Genomic DNA, 12,065 nt, shown 5'->3' with positions numbered 1-12,065 from the left:
TGCATCTGCAGACATGGTTCTGGTTGTTGTTAGCAATCATATGTATGGCTTCCAGCTGCCTCTCATGTGTGATATAAACATACACAAAACGATACAAGGGACAGACAGAAATTCAGACAAGTGCTTGAATCACTCTTGGTTTGGACTGTTTGTGCATGTACATATTATAATCCTGCTTCTTTATTTTCTCTGTTCAAATCATTCTATTGTATCTAAAGAAAGTCTACATTGTACCAAATCTGCCTCGGGTGGCCTGCTGCCAGCACAGCAGAAATGTTTATTCGCAGCTGTGGCATGCTCTAAGCTTCACAGTGTTTGATCAGTGCTTGACTGTATAATTTTGAAAACAAAACAGAAGAAAAGAGATAAAAATACTGTAACAAAGACTCCTTTGGATGTGCTATAACCATTATGCATCTTTTATTTTCTTAAGTAATTTGTTTTGCAGAGTTAGTTGTGATGAATCTACAAAGTACCGATTTCTCATTATGACAGGTGGCTGGCAATACAATATTGTGTATATTAGGTGTTGATATGAAAAGACCATCGCTCTCTCCTTTAGCACCAAGTCTTTAGCACTCATTTTAAAGGGATTTGTGACAACAATAAAAACCCACTTATATACCGTACATTTACATTATTAAATGTCCAACAAACAAAACAGCTTAGTACTCTTGTTTAACATCTATCACGAGATACAGATTGGAAAACAATTTCCAGTGATGCATTTGGTGCACTAATGAATATTTAAATATGTTTATCATAATAAAGGAAGGTGCCACAATTAGAGTGGTGAAGCAATTTGATCTGTTCTATACCATTTTGCACGCACCCTAATAGACTTTAGAGGAATATCTCTTACATGGTGAAGCATGTGCTTACACTGAGTCTCCATTCAGACACTTTTAGAAGCATTGTCTCTTATCAAGGTGTCTCAAATCAAAGATCTTGATAAGTGTAAGCAATCACAATTACAACACTGAAACAACATTGGAACAATTACAACATTTTCTGATGTCACAAACTACAAAACTCTTCTTTACCAAAGGCAACCGTTTAACATACATAAAGACCTCATCTCATTTATCTGTATTTGTTTTTCTATTGTTTTCTCTTGTTCTTAACTAGTTGTAAAGCACTTTGGTCAACTTTATTTCTTTTAAATAAATGTGCTATAGAGCTAAATTTGATGTTGATATTGATAAAGACCAAATAACGATACAGCTCATATAATGTGGTAAAAAATAATATGCCAGTGTTAGTTAAGTATCTTTCAGTGGCAGAAACCATGAAACCAACATCGCTCACCACGTGTCTTCCTCCAAATGGTTTAAAAGTGGTCAGTGTTTTTTTTTCTTTCTTTGTTAAATACTCACAATGGTAACCACTGAAGATCAGAGGTGTACGTCATGTCCTGTTTGTTTTTCGACAGTATTCAGTTATGCAATACTGTGCAAAAGTCTTGAGTCACCCTTCATTTCTTTGTAGTTTGCTAGGGATAAGGGAAATAGGAGCAGTGAGTTACTGACAGATATGCAAACATACATTAAGTACAGAGTTTTTACAATTCTAATGAGCCTGAAAGCCAATATTTAGTACGCCCACCTTTATTCTTCTACACAGCCTGATCTCTGCTAGGCAAGATGTCTTCTAATTTCTTTAAGTTGTCTTCTAGGATTGTTCTTTAGGCTTCTTGATATTCAGATATTCAGATATCTTCTTTGTTTTGTTATCTCTCAAGATGATCCCACACTGCTTCAATAATGTTGAGGTTAAGGTAGTGGGGAGGCCAATCCATGACTGATAGACTGTGAGTTTTTGTTCTGAGGCAGGATTTTTAAAGGTCCTCTCAGACCTTTAGCAAACCTCTACAATGTTCAATGTTAAAGATTTACAACAAAGTCTGTCTCCTTGGAAGCAAAATACATTCTCACAGTACTGCCGCTATACTATCAAGGTGCTCCTGTCAGTGTAAATGAACATATGCGCTCAAGTGTAAATACAGGATTTGAGACACAGAACAGCTCAAAGGTGTTTAGATGACAACGTATTTCCATAGCACGGACGATACAAGTTATTGCAAACTACTCGTTGGTTTTGGAGTTTTTGGTGGTTTTATGTTACATAACAAAAAATTGAATCTGTGGTTGAAGTGACAGATTTGTACCAGTGGGCGACTATACTGGTGAAAATGTCTCACAGAGCTGCCTCTGGATTCACTGGAAGTTGTGGTGGTTTTGGACACTGGCTTGTTCTACTGAGTGTAGCCAAGAATTGTTTCAGGTTTTCATTTGTGCTGACGAGCGGTTTGGCCATCCAAAATACGAGCAGCTGCATTACTGCTGTCCAGCTGTGAGGCTGTCAAGAGCTATTTTTCTGCTGTATGCATAATTAAACATCCATATTTCCTTCCACCACTACCATACACACACTGCTATAATTAAATTATATACATCAAATGTTAGTTATTGTTTCGTCTGCTTCCAACATCGCCGTTTTCTCTTTTGCTTCCTGTCTCATTATAAATGTGTGCATGTGGTACTGTGGACAGCGTTAGGCTCTACAAAATCTGATATCAAGATGAAGAAACAGTATAAACATTTAAAGACACTCATTTCTTATGCCTCTATTATTTAATGGTTATGTAGAATAAAAAGCACATTTCAGGTGTCTGACCTGAGTTAGATGATACATGGGCTTCATTGGGGTGTAATAATTGATTTTTTTCTATTCAATCATTCTGTCTGTATCAGCAGGATAAGCACGCTGCTTGGCTGCATGAGCTTCGGTGTGCGCTCACTTATGGATCCAGACAAGGTAGGCTTAAACACTAAAGTAACAGATATACAGACATTCTGTAAATAGTTTCCTGTTCAACTTTCACTCTGCATTTCTGTGTGTCTGTCTATTAGACCATGAATTTAAGAGTTTAATTCAGTGTGAACGAATTCCAGTGACCTCAATAATTTAGGAGGAAACACTTTAGGGTTACCAGTGTTAAAGCACAGCAGACTAGCCCGCAGATACTCGAGTGAAACACAGTTTGAGTCCTTCTCTCTTCTGAATTTTATGGGTCATACTCAAACAAGCACACATGCACTGCTTATTTAAGTCTCATGAAAATTAATGTCTGTCATTCAGTGAATCAGAGTTTTAAACCCCCTCCCCAAACAAACCCACATCCACCTGCAAATTCCAAGAGGACATAGTAGAGTATGGCCAAACAAAATATGATGTTGCATGTTGAGATTTCTGTAATGGAACTTCTTCTTTTTTTAAAGACAGCGACCCATACGGGCAAATATAAACAAGCAGTGTGTCTTAGGTGACCTTTAGACTCACTGGCTTTGATGACAAGAAGTCTGCGACTTTTCAGCCACAAGATAAAAAGGGACAAAGTTGAATTCTCTCATCGGTTTGTGTCTGAGCTGTCAAAAACGGCACATCCTGTTCTCATCACACATACGCTGCTCAGCTGCTGCTGCTCTTCCCTGTGTGCTGAGCTTTGCTGGTGTGAGGACTGCGCAGTCTCACAGATACTAAAACATGATTAAGCGTATATTCCGGTGGTGCAGTTGGGCTGTGCTAGCACGCTCAGAATGGCAAAGCTAAATTGCTGAAGCTGTGCTTTGATAATGGATTAAGTATAATAATTCTAAGGCTGCTGTGACGCCATTAGTTCGGCAAGCATTTAATCATAAGCCCAAAAATAACAGGCCTCCTAGCCCTTGAGGCAAATTCAGGGAATCACCAACCTCAGTGCGATCTGTTCTGCTGACGTACTGTTAATATTTGTACCACCGTTATTCTTGGTGGGATTAAGTGTTTCAGATTTCAGATGCTAACTAACTACTACTTGCCAGGCGAAAGGGAGAAAACAAATGGTCACAAATGCACAGCAGACAAAGTATGACACTTCATCCACACACCTACATGCTAACAGAGAAAAGCACTGGGCCTCAGTCTTTCTCCCAGAGCTGTCCCAAGTGTTAGCAGATAAATGTGAGGTCCAAAAGTTCAGTGGTGTTCTTTGGCTAAGTCGGTTTTCCTCCACCGAGCAGCATATCCCTATAACTGCTTTTCTTAGCTCTTTGCTTCACTGTTCAATTATTCAGCCCCAATTTATCCTTCTGTCTCTCCTCTGCCTTTGTAGATGTGCCTTTTTTTCTTGAAGTAAACCACATATTTACATAAAAAGCCATGCTTTAGCGGGTAGTACAGTAACAAACAGCTGTTATGTAATACTTCTTTACTTGTATGTTATTACACAATTAAGCCTCCTTAATTAAGCCTCCTTAATTGTTTAAGGCAGATGTGTATTTATTATAGATTTGCTTAAAGGTGCATATGCATAAGGTGCATAAGGTGACAATAAGGAAGCAGTTCAGCACCAACTTGAGGCTAAAAACCATCTTGCGTCTTTACTTCAGACTGTTAAATTCAAACTTTTAAAAGAAGCTAGCTGAGAAATAAGATTAGGAGAACAAGCATTAGAACCCCAGCAAGTCTTTTTTTGTAGTTTGACGAATGAAACAACAGAAAGAAATTGTGCTTTAGTCAAGCGAACATCTTCCTTCCTCTAACATTTATCCCAATGAATATTTAATTGGCTTAATATGCTAATTAGGGAGATTTAGCTTTGAATCATAGGGAGTTATGTCTCTTCATCCTCCCTGACACATCCGTTATTCTCATCAGTTGTTTTTCATTCATCCTTTCCTACAAGCCTTTCCGTTTCTCTCCTCTTGGTTTATTTCAGAAGTGTTTGGGGCCTTACGAGCGTTGGCTGCTTAACTTGCCTGTCACATCTTGTCATTTGTTTGCACCCTTTTGCCACATCGTGCTTTTTTACATCTCTTATGTTTCCTACCTTCTCTTTTCATCTCCCTCTTGACTAACAGCTCTGTTGCTCCCACTCTTTCGCCTTTCTCACATGTACAGGGGAATATTGAACGACGGCACAAATCCCTCTCTGACTTTGAGGACATATGCCCTCCCCCTCCCCCTTCTTTCATACGAATCCCTGCCCGTCCTCCCCCTCGTCCCGCAGCCTGCAGAAATCTGTCCACTCAGATAAGATGCTTTCAAAATGAAGATTATTGTCACTGTTCATTGCGTCACATTATTTTGTACAAAAAGAGAAGGCTGGCAGTGTATGTGAGTGTGTGTGTGTTGTAATATATGTGCGACACAGTAAAATGATTATAGACTACAGTAGTGTTGCTTTGTTTGTAAGACAGCGCCCACATCATCGGGATTGCAAATCAGGTTTTATTTAACATGCATGCAGCAGTAGAAAATATGTAACACATATGAGCACACACACACATGCGTACACTCACATGCCATCTGGTTCACAGGGCACTAGTGAAGACGTAGGGGCATCAGCTGTTAGTGTAAACATTACAAGCGGTGAGTTTATGCACATTTAGCCCTGGAGGAACAACCAAACTGGTTTGCACTCGTTTTGGTTTTTGTCTGTTTTTGATTTTATGTACAACATTTTGATGTTGTCACATTGATGATGAGACATGCACTCACAAACATATATACACACAGTCAATCATTGCGTGTGTGTGCTCTAGGAAGTTCAAGGTTGGTACTACCTACTCGGAGAGGAGCAGGGGAGGAAGCAGCATCTTAAAGTACCCACACAACGCAACACTGGTAAGTTGTCATTTATGAGGTCAGGACACTGATGAGTACAGTGATTACTTATATGTGGGCAGTCAGCAAACCTATGTTTGTTTTAGGTTTACTTTAGTTCTTTACTTGATTATCCAGCAAACAGGCCCTGTGTGCATGAAATCAAATGTTGACCTCAGTAATTTAGGCCATGCTGTAGGATATAAATATAGAGAAGAAGATTAAGCCACTTAAAATGATTCCCCCCCCCCCAAATTCTGAGATTAAAATCCAAATTACGACTTTAATAAAAATGATTTTTTTTGAGAACAACAAACAAATCAAACATCTGAGATTAATGTCATCCTGACTGATTGCTGGAATTCTGAACTCAGAATTTGGTTAGACTTTTAAGAAGCATTATTATTATTATATTAGAATTAAAACTAGTTTTTTCACTCCAAAATCAGAATTTTAAACCAACAGAAAAACAAAAATATGTTTGAAATATGTTTTTTTTTTCAGTTCCCCTAATCCTCTCACATATAAGTACATATTGTTTCAGTTTCTCTAAGTAACACGTTTTTTGTTAAAATTAAACCCTGACTTATTAAATCTCAACCAGTGAAAACACCATTAAAGTTGGTAAAAGTATAGAAAATAAATGTGACATAAGAATAAAATTATTCTCATGGCCAGTGTGCGAAGGTTAAACAGGGCTCGGCCACTTATTCTTATATGTACGTGTGTGCTAGTCTCACAGCTTGGAGTCTTTATCTGTCTTCAGATTGGGAGGCTGGGGATGCGAGGGATTAAGAGAGTCAAAGAGAGGGATTGGAAGAGCGAACGAGGGAAAGACAGGGAGAGAGTGGGAAGGAGGGAGGGGTCTGGATGAAACCCTGACGTGTCACAGTTGCCAGAGTGAGAGAGAGAGAGAGAGGGGGAGAGAGACAGGGCGCTCCGATACCATTCGCTGCTGGAGTGGATCCCCCCCTTACACATCCAGCACACACACACACATACACACAGACACTCGCACACCCCGCTCACAGACACATTTGTTTGGAAATCTATTTTTTCTCTTCTCACCACCTTTGAGTGCTCCTTCTCTTCCTACTTATGTTTGCACTCACTCGTAGTTGGTGCTGCTGGTGGTGTGTGCATGTTGGAGTGATGCTTCTCTGTGCCAGCCATGAGAGCAGCCTAGAATAGGTGAGTAGTCCGTGTTGTCATACTTGACTGTACTCACTTTACATGTATTCTGAAGTTGCACGTTATGTTGGAAACAGCACTGCATTTGCCGCGTGGACCAGCGTGGCTTGTTTTGAGGATGCTGCAGAGATGTGTGCGATCTCCCCTAACTTCTTTCTCCTTCTTAAATATACTTCCCACATTTTTAGACATTTTTTTCTTTTATACCTTCTTTTGTGCCCTTGTTCCTCTTCTGTGTGCTTCTTTGGTTGCTCATATTACTTTTAATCTCTCTTTGTTACTGTGCGTGTGATCATAATCTGTCAATTCTCATCTAATTTTCTCGTGCTGGGCTAAAGTGGTTGCTCCACTGGGGAACCTTTAAGGAGCTTAGTTTTCCCTTTCAGTGGATTAGTAATACTGGGATTGAGTCCCCAGTATCATTGTGACCCTATCTCTTTTGTACACACTTGCACAAACCTTTCACATCAGCACACAGAGCTACACGTACTCTTGTTCACCCCCAACAACACTCGCCTTCTCCTCTCTCAGTGATGCTGCCAACTTTCCTTTTTCATATTCACGTTCTGGGTTATGAGAATGACGGTGATATCGTGAGACGTTAGCTAACCTATCCCAATTTATACCACTTGGCTGAACTAGGCTAATCTGCCTCATGCAACTTTAAAATTAGTTTTATGCTGCTGTAGATGGAACTGGGGCATCAGATTGGGTAATACTCAGGCATCAGGAAACCATTACCAACCTTGCATGAGGGAATCCTGACTTGTGCTCATAGGCAAATTGTTCTTTTTGGGGTTTGTAAACTGGAAGGTTTTTTTTTTTTAATTTAGCCAAACCAGAAATAGATGTTGAGAAAGAGCTATTTAGGAAGTTTCAACATCTTTATTTCACAGCACATTACTTCAAAAACGAGAAAGGAAAAAAAGAAAGAAAGAGAGAACGAAGTAAAAACTGCATGTTTGCATGAGTGAGTGTAGACCGTTTTCGTCTTTTCCACTGGGAATATTGTCCCGCTCCTGTCTCAACTGATCTGTGTTTGTGTGTTTGTGTGAGTGGAAGTGCACACTCACGAATGCACTCGTGCATTGCCAGCTGGCAGAATGTAGGCCATGGAGGCACTGCTGCAGCATGACATACACTAACATGGGAATGACCCGAGCCTCATTCATTACAATATCACTCAGCGTGCTTCCATCTTCTCCCTATTTCTCTCTCCCCTCTGTTCTCGGCCATTTTTATTTTGTGCCTTTCACACTGATTATTCATGTGTTTTTTGAACATCCTTTCGCCTCATTTTCTCTGTCAGTTTCATTTCACACATCTCTGTCACACTTGTATTTTTGTACACTTGTCCCCGTGTTTTCTCTGATTTCCCTGTTTGTTATTCACTATGACGTCTCTGCCATTTGTCTTCTGTTTTGTCTTTTACCTCATTCGGAAGCAAATCATTATAAGGCTTTTACTAGATAACTTGTTTGTATCACTGCTTTGAATTTTATACAGTACAGCGTATCCTTAATGAAGACCCTGAAATAATAGGATTGGGGTGGGGCATACAGAGAGTTTTGGCAGGCTCACCCTATTCTTGTAAAGCTTTGGACTCAAGGCCAATTTGTCATTTTACTGCATGTCATCATGTTTCTTTTCTCACTCTCTAAGTCTCTCTGTCTGCTGGTGTCTTAGAAGCCTAACAATGTAGAAACAACATCCTTCACTGTATTTGATTATTTTCCGGGAGCAGATTGTTACTGTCTGTTCGTGTTGAAAAGTTTCTGTCGTTCTCAAAGTGAAAGCTGAGTTAAAAGACAACCTTGAGGTTGACGATTGTTTTTGCATATTTATTTCAAAGTCAGAGTAATGTTTTTGTTGTAACTGGGTGCCAGCTGTAGTTGTTTGTGAGTTGTCGTTGGTTGATGAAATCGGTCATCATGTTATGGCCGCCTGCGTGCGCTCTTTCACCAGGCAGGACAGTGGGCGTTATACAAGGGTGAGTCAAACCGTGCAGTGTAAATATTTTATTCCTACTGATACAGTATAAAAGGTAAACAAAATAGAGAGAAAATAGGAAAGATCAAATGTTTTAACTGAGAAATTGCACGACTTTTTGAAAAATATGAACTCATTTTGATTTCGATGCAGCAAAGTTTGAGATGGGGGGCAACGAAAGGCTGGAAATGTAAGTGGTACAAAAAGTGTAATGTTGTTCAATGTAAAATTATGAAGACCTTGAATATCTCATTATGTACAGTGGATAATGTGATCAACAGATTCAGAGAATCTGGAGAGAGTGAAAGTTACAAGGCCAAAGATTAGTGTTGGATGCATGTGATCTTTGGGCCCTCAGCTAGCACTTCATCAAAAACAGGCATGATGCTGTTATGGAAATCACTGCATGGGATCAGGAACACTTCCAGAAATAATCTTCTGTGAACACAGTTTACCGTGCCATCCACAAATCCAGGTTAAAGCTCCATCATGCAAAGAAGAAGCCATATGTGAACGTGATCCAGAAACACAGCGCCTTCTGTTGACAGCTCATTTAATATGGACTGAGGCAAAGTGGAAAACCGTTCTGTGAACGCTGTGTCCTCTAGAATAAAAGTGAGAGGGCACACCCGACTTGTTTTGAGTGCTGAATTCAAAGGCTGCACCTCTGATGGTATGAGGGTGAATTAGAGCCTATGAAATTGGCAGCTTACACATCTGGAAACCCACCAGCAATGCTGAAAAGTATATAAATGCTGTAGAGCAATGTATGCTCGCATCCAGATGTGGTTTTTTTCAGGGTTTATGACGTTATTCATTGTTGTATGTAAAAAAAAAACCAACCCAAAAACCAAGCAAACATTTTGGTTAAACTTAAGAATTCAACTTTAGCTACAAAAGAAAAGTTAATAGCACCCAAACTCTATGCTTACTTGCTTTGCTGTTTAACTCCACTTAAGAAAAAGTCTCTTATCTGACTTTTGTGTTGTGGAAAATGTGCTTAGTCTGACAAACTTGTTGTATATTTGCATAGTAATGCAAAATTTCCTTTTTAGGTAATTTTGTCAAACCAGTCTAAACAGTTTAAAGACTGAGCTGATCAGAAGCTGAGATCAGAAGCTGCTCTTGACTTCAAAGGCAGTGCATGTTAACAGCTACGCTCCAATAATGCCACAATACCAAATTCACTTTGAAAGAATGTCGCAGTTTATTAACAAACCTCTTCTGTTGAAACAAGCATTTTACTGGTCAGCAAGTTAATCCATGTTAATGTCCACCAGAGGTGCACAGTTTGGATCAGTGTGTCTGACTAATCCCTCACTCAGAGACCTGTGCCATCGCAGAGCCTTGGCTGTGCCAGGCCAAATCCCTGGATGCAGAAATATGCTAAACTGCATTTATGAGACTGGCAGCCATGTGCGCATGAAGCACCATCAAGCTGACCTGATGAGGAAGAAAACTTTATGTGCTTCTTCAGAGAAATTATTGACCAGAAGACCAAAAAATAAAAACCAACAATGAATTAATACGTTTAATGTACACTTTCAAAATCTGATATGTGGTCAAAACATGATATCGGTGCTTTTAAAAACATCCATCCATCCGTCCGTCCGTCCATCCATCCATCCATCCATTCACTTTTTTTAAAAAACATATTTACACGAATCAAAAAGGTATTAAAAAACGGCCACAGTAGAGAGACTATTTGGAATCATAGTTTGACAATCTAAGTATCAGATTGTCCGAATTTTTGCTTCCTTTACTTTGTTGGCAGGGACAGAATTTTCTCATGAATGCTTCCACAACAAAATCTATCCATCGCTTTGCGTTGACAGCTAATTACATTGTAGGGCTACAACAAAAAGGCTGCCATCTTAACTTCGGTTAAGATGAGTTGAGAAGCTGTGCATGAATGGCAGCTAAACAACTTTTTGTGAGATGAGGCGTGATACCTGATGTATCCAGAGCTTATCCTCTAAATACGTGGTTGATACATTTATGTGAGATGAAACACAAAAACACAAAATGAGGAATGTGTTACTTCGGTGCTTTAATCCATACCTCTGCATTTATTGATTAATTTTAAGAAAGAAGCAAAAAATCTCATACTTCTGCTTTTTTTTTTAGCTTGAGCGCAGTGTGTCAATAGAGACAGCTGACCCAGAGTGACATGTACGTGTGTGTGCGCTTTTGACCACTTGCCTCCAACAAGCTTACGATGTGGGTCAGGTGGTCTGTATGTCCGTGAAAGCAAAAAATAGCGAAGCACCCTCTGGGTTTGTGCTTAATAAGTGTGTCATCTGCATCATACTCACATTTGTTTCACTGTTTTAGGATAGACGAACGGGGACCCAGACAAAGTGCACAAGCGTACATAAACACTGCCAAGCTTTCCCAGATGGCACGCCGCGCCTTTAGATCAGCAGATTAAAACGGACACTGTGTGATTATAAACGTATATTGGAGGGGGGTGGGCATGAGTGTGGGGGAGGGGGAAGTGTGTTTGCTGTATATTTGTTCTGGTCAACACTGGCGAGGAGTTTGCGTGTGTGCACGATCTTTGCAAGGTTGCGTACTGAATGTTTGACGGGCCATACATCTGCCGCGCGCTTTGAAGGGTGAACCTGACCCTAGGCTTACAGCTACTTGAGCTTGAATGAAACACTTGACCCCAAAGGCTCCAATCTGCGCTACACATTGTGCTGTGTTGACACTGTCGGCTGTTATTTAACCCACACAATAAGACAAAGGTGAAATGAAAGTCACATTTGATGGATGAAAGCTGCCATCATAAAATCACTGCTTATTTAAATCTCTGCTCAGGTTTGAATTGGATGAAGTGAGGTTACCAAACTTTTTGACCTGACTGCAAGAATGTTTCTCAGAAAACTGACTGACCTGACGTGAAAGAGCAAAGCTATCGTGAATAAAATGAATTCCATTGAGCTGATTTAGTTTTGCGGTCCTGGTATTGAGAGCTTTGAGCACAACAGAGGTATCACTAACAGTATGTCACACAAGTCAATATATCCACAGAGGGAAAAGGCCTGTAATAAAAGTGTAGTCTCTCCCACCTAACTTGTCACATAATGACACTAATAAGAGGTGCAGACAGATGCATGCACAGTCTGACCGTGGGTGTGTTTGGCATTTAGTTGCATCCCAACCATGAATCTCTGCAGCCTACTAATAGCATGGAGTTCAATCTAAAGTGGGCGGACACTTCAATGTGCTGGGGT

The 12,065-nt window shown here is 39.9% G+C and overlaps 1 protein-coding gene across 1 annotated transcript in view; it reads left to right on the top strand.

Annotated features, from left to right (window-relative positions):
• The first annotated feature begins 6,622 nt into the window (after positions 1-6,622).
• The window catches only part of rgs3a (regulator of G protein signaling 3a), a 121,924-nt gene continuing 116,481 nt past the window's right edge, over positions 6,623-12,065 (top strand). The window contains exon 1 of the mRNA XM_040053169.1: positions 6,623-6,837. The gene's annotated coding sequence lies outside the window, so the exon portion shown is untranslated. The remainder of the gene's footprint in view (positions 6,838-12,065) is intronic.

The sequence above is a fragment of the Simochromis diagramma genome, unplaced genomic scaffold (assembly GCF_900408965.1).
Source record: "Simochromis diagramma unplaced genomic scaffold, fSimDia1.1 OVJJ01000596.1, whole genome shotgun sequence".
Classification (NCBI taxonomy): domain Eukaryota; kingdom Metazoa; phylum Chordata; class Actinopteri; order Cichliformes; family Cichlidae; genus Simochromis; species Simochromis diagramma.
Note: the sequence above shows the minus strand (reverse complement) of the source record. Positions and strands in the feature narration are given on the sequence as shown.